Source organism: Engystomops pustulosus, chromosome 8, assembly GCF_040894005.1.
Source record: "Engystomops pustulosus chromosome 8, aEngPut4.maternal, whole genome shotgun sequence".
NCBI classification, from domain to species: Eukaryota; Metazoa; Chordata; class Amphibia; order Anura; family Leptodactylidae; genus Engystomops; species Engystomops pustulosus.
Window position 1 is genome coordinate 34,138,564 of NC_092418.1, and position 13,609 is coordinate 34,152,172.

The 13,609-nt window shown below is 45.5% G+C and overlaps 1 protein-coding gene across 3 annotated transcripts in view; it reads right to left on the reverse strand.

Annotated features, from left to right (window-relative positions):
- TMC5 (transmembrane channel like 5) overlaps nucleotides 1-13,609 on the reverse strand; it is a 118,632-nt gene that overhangs the window by 82,214 nt on the left and 22,809 nt on the right. Inside the window, exon 1 of one of the 3 annotated variants that reach the window (XM_072120620.1) lies at nucleotides 2,083-2,310. The exons of 1 other annotated variant lie outside the window; for it this stretch is intronic. The gene's annotated coding sequence lies outside the window, so the exon portion shown is untranslated. Of the gene's footprint in view, nucleotides 1-2,082; nucleotides 2,311-13,609 lie in introns of those variants that run through there. One more of the 3 variants, XM_072120616.1, reaches the window with a different exon arrangement.

The window sequence follows — 13,609 nt, forward strand, 5'->3', positions numbered from 1 at the left end:
TGGAGAGAAGAAATAAAGGAGGAAGCAGGACGCGCTTCTCAATCGGACACTTTGTTTATTTCAATGGAGCAGGATAGGATAACTGCAATATGAGTTTACCCTGCACCTGTAAAGGGTATCTGCACAAGTAGCGTAATGCAGTAGCAGTGTAGTGTATGGGATTTATGAAAAGCCTATACACCTATTGCAGAAAAAATTATCCACAACATATCAGTTCAATTCCGGATGCTTAGCGTTCGGGATGATTATGCCTAAGGCCACTTGAAATGCAATTCAAACGTTGTAGGAGGAGCTTGACCTGATCACATATGCGTTTACACTCAATCAGGAACAATGACCAAAGCACATTGGGGCACATTTACTAAGGGTCCGCCGACCGCATTTTCATTGGGTTTCCAGACGATTTCCGTGTCGCGCCGCATTTAACAGGGGTTTTTGGCACACGCAATCAGATTTTGGCACATCGGTGCCAGCTTTCACGCAACACAAATCGGGGGGGGCGGGCGTCGGACGATCCGACGGATTCGAACAACGCGCAAGATTTAACATCGCAATTTGTGTTGCAAGACATGCACCCGCATACACCGGGAAGAAGAAGGTGAACTCCGGCGGGGAAGCAACAGATACAAGATCTCTGTTGGTGAATCATGCCGGACTTCATCTTTGTCGGACCATTTGGATCGGGGATCACGACAGGACCGGGTAAGTAAATGTGCCCCATGGTCCTCATTCCGAATCGCGAGAATTTCTATGTAAATGTTGAATGTGAACACAGCATGTTCACTCAATAGATTTTCACCATGGAATCATAAATTTGCAGGTGATCCTTTGATCCGTGAAAAACTGTTTTGCCCAGGACACACACTAATTTTCAACTGATCTGTCACAAGTTCTGTTACAATAATGTCCTTCAAAAGTATTTTTAAAAAATTAAATAATTCCTTCAAGTGTGTCTCCAGCCAAAAAATAATTAATGAAATTTGCCTTTAAGGTCGGGGCTTCACATAGACTTTGTCACACAAAAGCTTTAACAGCCATTGTTATGGGGCAGTAACAGTCATATATTGGCATGCGACTTGCTGAGGGTTCACAGTCCCGTGTTTAATGACATTTGCTTGTTGCGGAGCTCTATAGGCGCCGCGTATTGTGTTCCTGAATCTGTACAAAAGGGGTGTACCCCTAGAAAGACTATGCTGTTGCCTATTTTGTATCTGTTTAATCTTCTGTTTCTGGACCCTTTTACCTTGTTACTGTGGATACAAAGTAATGTCCAATGATGTAAAGTTAGAGGTTTGTTGTGTATATATAAATATATATACACATATAATATATACATGTGCTACTTGATTAAAGGTAGTTACATTGTAACATGTTAACGAGTATCTACATACTTTTCTACATAATGTTATATTTCTTAACTAGAGGTGAGCAGACCCACAGCTCAAGTTTGGCCGTGCGACCCAGATATATTACAGGATTTGGGGGGGGGGGGGGTTGCGAACAGTCAATCTGGCAAATTGACGTCCCTATCCACTAGTATGGCTACGATTGGCCGTCGGCTGCGCTCATCTCTACTCTTAATCTATTTATTTTGTATCTATTTATTTGATAAATGTTGTATAGCAACATATGTAATATCCTGTCCTGTACAGTACAAATCCCACACATACAGATATGAAGAAAATAGCAAAGATCTTATAAACTGTATCTTTTATAAAACTTCCATAAAATTATACAACGTGCATGTTATACACCATATGTACATAGTGCTGCATCCTATACACTTACATTTATAGTACACAGACCTACACACTGCACATCTCATACATATATCCCTAGTAGACATCATAGGCAATACACATACTGCAAAGTGCATTTTTACATAAGAAAAACTGCTACTCCCATATATATGCACATATACAATGTATTTTACATAGGAGCTTCTGTTACTATGGGACACATCCCATGTGCACACACAAGCATTTCCCTGCAGACACCCTGTAGCTCGTGTAGGTGTGTAGCAGCTGTATACATACAGCACATACATTACCCCCAGACAGTGTCCAGCTCCTGTGACATTACCTGTGATGACATCTGGGCTCATTCCTCTCCAAGGTTTTGGTAACTTGTCTCCAGAATGTGGGTAAGGTCTGCGATCTCCAACCTAGTCCTGTGTGAGAGTGAGTGAGGAGTGCAGGAGGTGAGTGATCAGACAGGAGGTGCACTCAGTGATGTGACAGCTCCCCTCCTGTCCTCACTGCTACCTGCACCTCCCTGGAAGCCCTATCCTGGGATACAGTCCTATACAGGAATGTAATGGAAGGTTACTGTCATCTCCTCCCATACAGACCCACAGAAGGAACAGGAAATTCCACCTAGAAATCTGCTGAGCTGCTATCACACTGAAGAGCCAGTAGTATCTCAGCAGCCTATAGCACTAATAGCAAGTCCCTAAGGGACACCTATATCTACATACACATGTCCTCTACCTGGTCTCCAAGTGCAAGTGTCTGCACATGTTCACACCAGCTGTTTGTCATGCTTTGTTTTTTAGGACTAGTTCATAACTGGAAAGTTTAATAGTTAAAACAAAGTGCAAAGAAGAAAAATAGTAAAAATGTAATTGCAACCGATTGGCCAAGAGAAGTTTGTGTAGTTAAAGGAAACCTACCATATGACATGGTTGGTGTAAGATGGAAATACCGAACACAAGCTCAGGGTGAGCTGGTGCCGGAGCTTATTTTTGTTTGTGTCCTAAACCGCAGTATCGCGGTTTAAAACACTTTTTAATCTTTATAGCCGAAGGAGCATCGGCGCACCAAGCGCGGTCGCGCCCACCGTGCGCCAAAGCAGCTTCGGCTATAAAGTTTAAAAAGTGTTTTAAACCGCGATACTGCGGTTTAGGACACAAACAAAAATAAGCTCCGGCACCAGCTCACCCTGAGCTTGTGCTCGGTATTTCCATCTTACACCAACCATGTCATATGGTAGGTTTCCTTTAATACAGTGAATTCAGGCTTAGGAATTGCATGGCTGGGTAAAATTTTAAAAAATAAATAAATCTTGTTTACCCCAAATTTAACCAATGTCCAAAAATGAGATGGGTTAAATTTACACCAATTAAAATAATAATAATAATAATAATAATAATAATAATAATAATAATAATAATAATAATAATATGTTTTCCAGGCTTTAAAGGGGTTGTCGAGTTTCAGCAAATGTTATTATTTGTATAATAAGTTGTATCATTTTCCAATCCCAGATCTCTGCTTGCTGTCATTCTTTAGGAAGCTTTGTGGTTTAGTTCCAGGGCATAAATACTGATCCCTGGTCATGCGACATCACACGGGTGCATGGCTCATTATAACACAGCAGGTCATGTGATGTCACACAGCTGTACGACTCATTATATCCCGTGTCATGTGATGTCACACAGGTGCTCGGCTCGTTATATACCAGGTCATGTGATGTCACACAGGTGCACGGCCTGTTTTATCCCTTGTCATGTGATGTCACACAGGTGCACGGCTCATTATATTCCTGGTCATGTGATGTCACACAGGTGCACGGCTCGTTATATATTCCTGCTCATGTAATGTCACACAGGTACTCGGCTCATTATATATTTCTGGTCATGTGATGTCACACAGGTGCACAGCATTTTATTTCCTTTGTCATGTGATGTCACACAGGTGCACAGCTCGTTATATATTTCTGGTCATGTGATGTCACACAGGTGCACAGCTCGTTATATATTTCTGGTCATGTGATGTCACACAGGTGCACGGCTCGTTATAACACACAGCTCTGATTACTCTCTGTGATATAATGCGCCGTGAACCTGTGTACCGTTTTTTTATCCACAGGAAAAAAAACAATGAAGCTTCCTGTTGAATGTCAGCAAGCAGAGATCTAGAGAACTATGGGGATTATATAAAAGTATATTGTACAATTGTATAAATATTCATTTTACAAGCAATAACATTTTCTTTAACTCTACTGTATCATGCTGCAGATTTTCTACAACAAAATGTTGCTAAACTTGCAGCATTATTTCAGGCAGCCGGAGATTAGGGTCCCATACCTTTCTACCTTACCTGTGTGAGTCGTAGTGTTCCTTAGATTCTAGAGGGGATAAGCTGTGGGGACCCCTGGTACATACAGACATGAGGAGGCCTGGATCAATGTATATGCCTCAGGAGTCCCAGCATACTCAACTGACCAGACCCCTTTCCCGGTGATTGTTTGAACATGTTGGCGGCTTAGCAGCCCCAAGCCAACTGAGTTTCCCTTTGAGAAACAGAAAAATCTTTTCATTTTTTTCCTTCTTACCTTCAAAGAGATGTAACTTTTTAGTTTTCAGTCAGAATCCGCATATATGGATTTTTTTTTATGGAATGAATTTAGGGCACATATCACATAATTTCAGGGTAAATAGAACATGTTTATTAACATGTATACACTTTTTGGAACAAAACAGCAATGTTTTCACTGCCCCCAATGCAATATAAAGAACATGTTAAAATTACAACTTTAGAGATACCAAATATGCATAGTTTTTTTTTTTAAAGGGAACCTGTCACCAGGGACCTCATTTTCACTAAAGACAGTTTACAGAAGCCCATTACACCAGCAGTGCAAATATGCCTCTGCCTTTTGTAAGCATTTGCATTATAATATAATTGTGTGTTATAACCTACCTTGCACCCTGACAGAATCCTCTATGTAGTCCCAGGGGTTGGGATTACACAGAGGATTGGTCCAGTGCTCTGTAAGCCTGCGCAGTTACCTTACCGGACCAAGGTAAGGTAAGTACGGTAATTCAGGTGTATTATTTTGGACCATATTCAATGTTTTGATCAATTTGATCAGGCCATAAATATAGAAGTAGGTTTTATATTTTTTTAAAGAAATTTAAAGAGGTCCTGTCGGGGCAATTTGGGACACTAAACCACCCACAGCTGCTTTTGGACGATGACAAAGGCCGAAGGAAGCGGCATAATTGCCGTTCATAATGTGGGCGATTCGGTCAGCTGAGTTATAGAGCTGCTGCTGAAACGTCTATGGCAGTGATGGCGACCGAGTGCCCAAACTGCAACCCCAAACCCTCATTTATCTTGAGTTGCCAAACAAAAATTAAAGCAGTAACCTATTGCTGCCTGTTCTTCAACAAAATTCAATCATACTGGCCTCTCGAGGACACCAACATAGTAGAAAGAAGGAGGGAAAATCTGCATCATTGTAGCTTCTTTCCAGTGTCCCTCTGTACACAGTGAATTATGGGGCCAGCAAGAGGTCCTCCAAAGATAATTAGGCCCTGTCTACACATTCTCCCTCATCCTACATTCCCAAGTAGCCAAGTAAGTCACTTTTAAATATCACTGAAAGCAGCATCTTTGCTTCCAAGTTGCTTGAAACTGCAGGAAGATTCTTTGAGTCCGGTCTGGTGTGCTGGGGCGATGGCCCGGGTGCCCACAGAAAGGGCTCTGAGTGCCGCCTCTGGCACCTGTGCCATAGGTTCGCCACCACTGGTCTATGGCATCTGTGTATGCAGAGCGGCGCAGCAACAACCTGTCTCTCTGTGCCGCTCTATTCCTCTGGAGGATCCAGGCGGCATGCGATGACATCATCACACGCCGCCTGTGTCCCTGCACAGAGCCGGGACTCGTTAGAAAATAACAGCGTCAGCGTGCGAAACAAGAAATGCAGGTGAGTATTGGTTTCTTTTTTTTCACATGCTGGCCATGTTCAAAATAAAAGTCTAGGGCTGTGCATAATAAAACTAGGGAGGAGAAAAGATTTATATCTGAGCTGGAGTTTAATCAAATAGGCAGTAGGGGGTGTTTTGGGGGTTCTAAACAAAACTAAAAAGGGGGGGATCGTCATTTGCGGTCCGGGTCTCTATTAAACTGGGGGAGTAGGAGGGATGTTTAAGGGGCACTGTGTGTGTTTAAACTGGGTAAGGGGCTGTATAAAATGTAACCAAATTAATTTCGCCCTTTATATTTAATTACAGGGAAATTTCCCCCAACAACTATAGCAAAAACCTCCAAAAAAAAGGAAATTAAGCACTTTTATAATAAAATATTCACACATTTTTATTTCAGAACGGTTTGTTACAAGATTTCATAAAAAATGGTCCCAAGATTACCAGGGGATAAGGCAGCCTTATACAATATGGTGCTAGGTATTATATATTAGTATCTGTGCTCCCATGATTGACTAGCACAAGGATTCCCTCCACATTTTAACCACTGTCTATCACAGCCCATGTGTGTTGGTAGAGAGAAATACCTTATCGTTTGGCTGTCGTCTCACCCTCGCCCCGACGCTTTTCGCCTGTTGATTCCTCAGGAGGCGTGTATAAGGGGCTGTATATGTAGCTATATCTGAATTAAACTGGAGGTTAATTCAGAAACTCGGGGAAAACTGCTAGCATTGTCAGCAAGGAGGGTGCAAGGACCAGCGGACACGGTGTCCCCTCCAGCGGATCTGGCAGCAGCCTTCGGGGGCTCTATATTAATTAAGGGTCCTGGATATGATGTATATGTAATAATTTATCAGGGGGTGCCTATATGTAGTATATCAGTTTAGGGGAACCCTGTATATATAATTGCATGGGGTGCTGGAAATACTTTCATATATTCTGGAGGGCTTTATGTTTAAAAATTAATTTATTAAAATATGTATAATATGATAATTTATTCAGGGGGAATCTAGTGAATATTATAATACTTTAGGAGGCCCACACACAGTGTAAGTTCTGGGGGACAGTCAGTTGTGTTGTGAGTGGTATATATATATATATATTTCATAGGCACTGCTATCCAGGTGACTATCCATGGCAAATAAGCCAGATTTTATCCATTGTGAATGTGTACATTTTTGGAAAAAAAATTACAATTTCAAAATTGAACCTACATTTTGTTTTGAGTCCTGTGAAACAATTAAAGGAAATCTACTAGCAGGATGAAGGATTGTAAACTAAGCACACTTACATGCTGGTGTGTGCTCCTTATGGCAGGATATGCTCTTCTTTCAGCTTCTTATACCCTTTTTTTTTTTTTTTTTTTTAAAAGCTTTAAAGATTATGCAAAGGAGCCTGAGGGAGCACAAACCAGTATGTCAGTGTGCTTGGTTTACAATTAGAGATGAGCGAGTATACTCGTCCGAGCTTGATGCTCCTTCGAGTATTAAGGTACTCGAAACGGCTCGTTGCTCGGACGAGAATTTCCCCTGCTCGAGATCGAGCATTTAATTTAAAAAACACAGTGAAGAATAGAGATGAGCGAGCACTAAAATGCTCGGGTACTCGTTATTCGAGACAAACTTTTCCCGATGCTCGAGTGCTCGTCTCGAATAACGAGCCCCATTGAAGTCAATGGGAGACTCGAGCATTTTTCAAGGGGACCAAGGCTCTGCACAGGGAAGCTTGGCCAAACACCTGGGAACCTCAGAAAAGGATGGAAACACCACGGAAATGGACAGGAAACAGCAGGGGCAGCATGCATGGATGCCTCTGAGGCTGCTTAATCGCACCATTATGCCAAAATTATGGGCAACAGCATGGCCATGACAGAGTGACCGAATGAGGCTAGATAGCATCTAAAACATCCAATAATTGACCCTGACACTATAGGGGACGGCATGCAGAGGCAGCGGCAGCAGGCTAGAGAGTGGCATGGCGACATACCCTAAATGGACTCAGGCTTCAAACCAATGGGTGGCAGAGAGGAACCAAAGGAGGTGAGCAAGAAGCGCTCAAATAATATCGGTACATGATAAAAGTTTGCCAGTATATTTTGTGGATTACACAGCAGGGTGGCGACAAAGTTAACATGGAAGCCATGAAAACAACCCAAAATTCTGCCTGACACAGCTCGTTTGATAAGGGGACCATGTATGCTTACAGTTCATGCCAGTCGCTGCACTGGCTGCCAGTCTCCTTTCGAATACAGTTTAAAATAATAACCCTCATCCATAAAGCTCTGTATAATGCTGCACCCCCCTACCTCTCCTCTCTTATCTCAGTCTATCGCCCAACCCGTGCTCTTAGATCCGCCAGTGATCTTAGATTAACCTCTACCCTAGTGCGGACCTCCCACTCGCGTCTCCAAGACTTCTCTAGAGCTGCACCAATTCTATGGAATGCTCTGCCCCGGACTATCAGACTAATACCTAACCTCCAAAGTTTCAAACGTGCTCTTAAAACCCATTTCTTTAGGCAAGCCTATAACACTCATTAACTGCATGAAGTTTTAACTCTTCTACTAACCCGTCCTGTGTCGTCCTCCCATCTGTTATCCAGCAACCAACAGGCACCAGACTTCTCTGCAGTCCCATTCACCCTGGACCTGGTATATAAGATGACGGCTGAGTGGTTCAAGCCACAGCAATTCCATTTATTATATTTTGTTCTATTCCCTAAGAAGAATGGCTTGACCATTAAATATTCTTTTACCTCGTGTTACCCCATCATCTTCATAAACCGTAAGCTCTGGCGAGCAGGGACCTCACTCCTGTTGTTCCATACAAATGTTGTGCTCTGTTACATTACATTTGTATTTGTTTCCTATGATTTGTAAAGCGCTACGGAATATGATGGCGCTATATAAATAAAGATTATTATTATTATTATTATGGAGGCAGTGAACTAGTAGTAGATTAAAGGTGCTGCAGTTAAAACAATGTTAGTTGGATCTTGGGATGGAGCTGGCGCTCTGCAGCCAGGCGAGCTTTCGCCAATCCAAGCCCCTGTCTCTAGGCTACTCCCCAAACAGCACTTCTAAGAACCTTTTGTATAAGATCAAGTGTAGTAGCGTTCTTATAAGTTTGGGATATGGCGGGTGAGGGGAATGTAAACAGATGTGCAAGAAGCGCTGAAATAATATCGGTAAATGATAAAAGTTTGCCAGTATATTTTGTGGATTACACAGCAGGGTGGCGACAAAGTTAACAAGTTTGATGTGGAATGCCCTGTAATAGCTCTTGGGCGGTGTGCCTTTTATCGCCTAGGCTCAGCAGTTTGAGCACCGCCTGCTGTCGCTTAGCGACGGCACTGCTGCTGTGCCTAGAGCTACCGACTGATGGCGCCATGGCCACGGATGGTAATTCGGAGGAGGAGGAGGTGGAGGAGGGGTGGGAGGAGGAGGAGGTATAGTAGGCCTTTGAGACCTGGACCGAGGTAGGCCCCGCAATCCTCGGCGTCGGCAGTATATGACCAGCCCCAGGGTCAGACTCGGTCCCAGCCTGCACCAAGTTAAGTGTAGTAGCGTTCTTATAAGTTTGGGATATGGCGGGTGAGGGGAATGTAAACAGATGCGCAAGAAGCGCTGAAATAATATCGGTTAATCATAAAAGTTTGCCAGTATATTTTGTGGATAACACAGCAGGGTGGCGACAAAGTTAACAACTTTGATGTGGAATCCATGAAAACAACCCAAATTTCTGCCTGACACACCTCGTTTGATAAGGGGACGATGTATGGAGGCAGCTATATGGACGACTTTTGGAGGTAGCAATGGAGACAACGTGTGGAGGCTGCTATGGAGACAATTTAATTTGGATAGTGCCTGTATAGTGCAGGTAGGTGGCCCTCCAGAAAAATGGAATAGATTGAGTGCCTGTATGTGGCAGTCCAAAAAAGTTTTCAAACCAGAGGAGCAGGTAGGTGGCCCTCCAGAAAAATGGAATAGATTGAGTGCCTGTATGTGGCAGTCCAAAAAAGTTTTCAAACCAGAGGAGCAGGTAGGTGGCCGTCCAGAAAAATGGAATAGATTGAGTGCCTGTATGTGGCAGTCCAAAAAAGTTTTCAAACCAGAGGAGCAGGTAGGTGGTCCTCCAGAAAAATTGAATAGATTGAGTGCCTGTATGTGGCACTCCCAAAAATTGTTTAAAACAGAGGACCGGGTAGGTGGCCCTCCAGAAAAATTAAATGCATAAAGTACTATAGCTAGAGCCAGTGGGCCCTGTCAAAAAATAGCCAGTTTTCTCTGCTTTAGTGTACAAAGAGGAGGAGAAGGAGGAAAATGAGGAGGAGGAGGAGGAGGAGTGCATAAATTATTCAGGTTGAGCTTCCTTCACCTGGTGGAGATTGGAAATTATGAGAAATCCAGGCTTTATTCATCTTAATAAGCGTCAGCCTGTCAGCGCTGTCAGTCGACAGGCGTGTACGCTTATCGGTGATGATGCCACCAGCTGCACTGAAAACCCGCTCGGACAAGACGCTAGCGGCAGGGCAGGCAAGAACCTCCAAGGCGTACAGCGCCAGTTCGTGCCACATGTCCAGCTTTGAAACCCAGTAGTTGTAGGGAGCTGTGTGATCATTTAGGACGATGGTATGGTCAGCTACGTACTCCCTCACCATCTTTCTGTAAAGATGAGCCCTACTCTGCCGAGACTGGGGACAGGTGACAGTGTCTTGCTGGGGTGACATAAAGCTGGCAAAAGCCTTGTAAAGCGTACCCTTGCCAGTGCTGGACAAGCTGCCTGCTCGCCTACTCTCCCTCGCTACTTGTCCCGCAGAACTACGCACTCTGCCGCTAGCGCTGTCAGAAGGGAAATACTGTTTCAGCTTGTGCACCAGGGCCTGCTGGTATTCATGCATTCTCACACTCCTTTCCTCTCCAGGGATGAGAGTGGAAAGATTTTGCTTGTACCGTGGGTCCAGGAGAGTGAATACCCAGTAATCGGAGCTGGAATAAATTCTTTGAACGCGAGGGTCACGGGATAGGCAGCCTAGCATGAAATCTGCCATATGCGCCAGAGTACCAACGCGCAAGAATTCACTCCCCTCACTGGCCTGACTGCCCATTTCCTCCTCCTCCAACTCCTCCAACTCCTCTTCTTCTGCCCATACACGCTGAACAGTGAAGGTCTGAGCAATGCTCCCCTCTTGTGTCTCACCAACATTCTCCTCCTCTTCCTCCTCATCCTCCTCCACCTCCTCCGATATGCGCTGAGAAACAGACCTGAGGGTGCTTTGGCTATCAACAAGGGAATCTTCTTCCCCCGTCTCTTGTGACGAGCGCAAAGCTTCCGACTTCATGCTGATCAGAGAGTTTTTCAACAGGCCAAGCAGCGGGATGGTGAGGCTGATGATGGCGGCATCGCCACTGACCATCTGTGTTGACTCCTCAAAGTTACTCAGCACCTGACAGATATCAGACATCCACGTCCCCTCCTCATTGTAGACTTGAGGAAGCTGACTGACCTGACTACCAGTTCTGGTGGAAGTTGACATCTGGCAGTCTACAATCGCTCTGCGCTGCTGGTAAACTCTGGATAACATGGTTAATGTTGAATTCCACCTCGTGGGCACGTCGCACAACAGTCGGTGAGCGGGCAGTTGGAGGTGGCGCTGCGCTGCCCTGAGAGTGGCAGCATCTGTGCTGGACTTCCTGAAATGCGCACAGATGCGGCGCACCTTCGTGAGCAAATCTGACAGATTGGGGTATGTCTTGAGGAAACGCTGAACTATCAGATTTAACACATGGGCCAGGCATGGCACATGTGTCAGTCTGCCGAGTTGCAGAGCCGCCACCAGGTTACGGCCGTTGTCACACACAACCATGCCTGGCTTCAGGTTCAGCGGTGCCAGCCACAGATCAGTCTGCGCCGTGATGCCCTGTAATAGTTCTTGGGCGGTGTGCCTTTTATCGCCTAGGCTCAGCAGTTTGAGCACCGCCTGCTGTCGCTTAGCGACGGCACTGCTGCTGTGCCTAGAGCTAGCGACTGATGGCGCCATGCCCACGGATGGTAGTTCGGAGGAGGAGGTGGAGGAGGGGTGGGAGGAGTAGGAGGCATAGTAGGCCTTTGAGACCTGGACCGAGGTAGGCCCCGCAATCCTCGGCGTCGGCAGTATATGACCAGCCCCAGGGTCAGACTCGGTCCCAGCCTCCACCAAGTTAACCCAATGTGCCGTCAGCGATATATAGTGGCCCTGCCCGGCAGCACTCGTCCACGTGTCCGTGGTCAGGTGGACCTTGTCAGAAACGGCGTTGGTCAGGGCACGGATGATGTTCTCTGACACGTGCTGGTGCAGGGCTGGGGTTTTTGTGCCAGGGTCCTGGGCAGGGGGCTGACTATCAGCTGACACAGGGAAAGGAGCAGTGGTGTGCACGGCCGGAGGTGAACGGGCTTGGTGCCACTGATTCGGGTGTTTAGCATTCATATGCCTGCGCATACTGGTGGTAGTTAAGCTAGTAGTGGTGGAACCCCTGCTGATCCTGGTTTGGCAAAGGTTGCACACCACAGTCCGTCGGTCATCCGGTGTTTCCTTAAAGAACCTCCAGACTTCTGAAAATCTAGCCCTCGCCGCGGGAGCCCTCGCCACGGGAGCTTCACTACGTGACACATTTGGCGCTGATGCACCTGCTCTGGCCCTGCCTCTCCGTCTGGCCCCACCACTGCCTCTTCCAACCTGTTCTGCTATAGGACTCTCCTCCGTCTCAGAAGCACTGTGTTCACCCGGCCTCTCAACCCAGCTTGGGTCTGTCACCTCATCATCCTCCGATCCCTCAGTCTGCTCCCCCCTCGGACTTCCTGCCCTGACAACAACTTCACCACTGTCTGACAACCGTGTCTCCTCATCGTCCGACACCTCTTTACACACTTCTTCCACTACGTCAAGAAGGTCATCATCACCCACAGACTGCGACTGGTGGAAAACCTGGGCATCGGAAAATTGCTCAGCAGCAACCGGACAAGTGGTTTGTGACTGTGGGAAGGGTCCAGAAAACAGTTCCTCAGAGTATGGCGGTTCAAATGCCAAATTTTCCTGGGAGGGGGCAGACTGGGGGGGAGGAGGCTGAGGTGCAGGAGCTGGAGGAGTGCCGATTTCGGTGACATGGGTGGACTGCGTGGAAGACTGACTGGTGGACAAATTGCTCGAAGCATTGTCGGCAATCCACGACATCACCTGTTCGCACTGTTCTGGCCTCAACAGTGCTCTACCACGAGTCCCAGTAACTTCAGACATGATGAACCTAGGGAGTGTAGCTCTGCGGCGTTCCCCTGCTCCCTCATCAGCAGGTGGTGTCTCACCCCACCCAGGACCACGGCCTCTGACCCCTGCAGTAGATGGACGCCCACGTCCCCGCTCTCGTCCTCGTCCTCTACCCCTAGCCCTCGGGTTAAACATTTTGAAAATGAAAGTTATATAACTTTAATTTTTTTTTTAACTTTTTTTTGTGTTTTTTTGTGTTTTTTAGTTTTTTTTTGTGTTTTTTAGTTTTTAAAACCAAGCAATGCTATCCTATTGCTATGGCTATTTTCTAGCTAAGTATGAAAGCACACTGATGAGATGACGCTGAGTTATGAAAAAATAAAAGGAAAATAAAAAGGAAATGGCAGACTGTGCCTAATTGAAATCCAACCCCTAATAAATTTTCCCACTTCGGTCTTTGTGATGGATATGTGCGTCACTAAGCGCTAAACACAGCGGTCGCAAGTCTCACTCCAAATTCCTCACAATTGGCTAGTATATGCACTGCAGCAAGTACAGCCACCAGCAGATCAACCAGAAATAAAATATATATAACGCTATTGTAGGCGTAAGTAAGCCGTTTGGATTCTCCTTTGGCTATTTTCTAGCCAAGTATGAAAG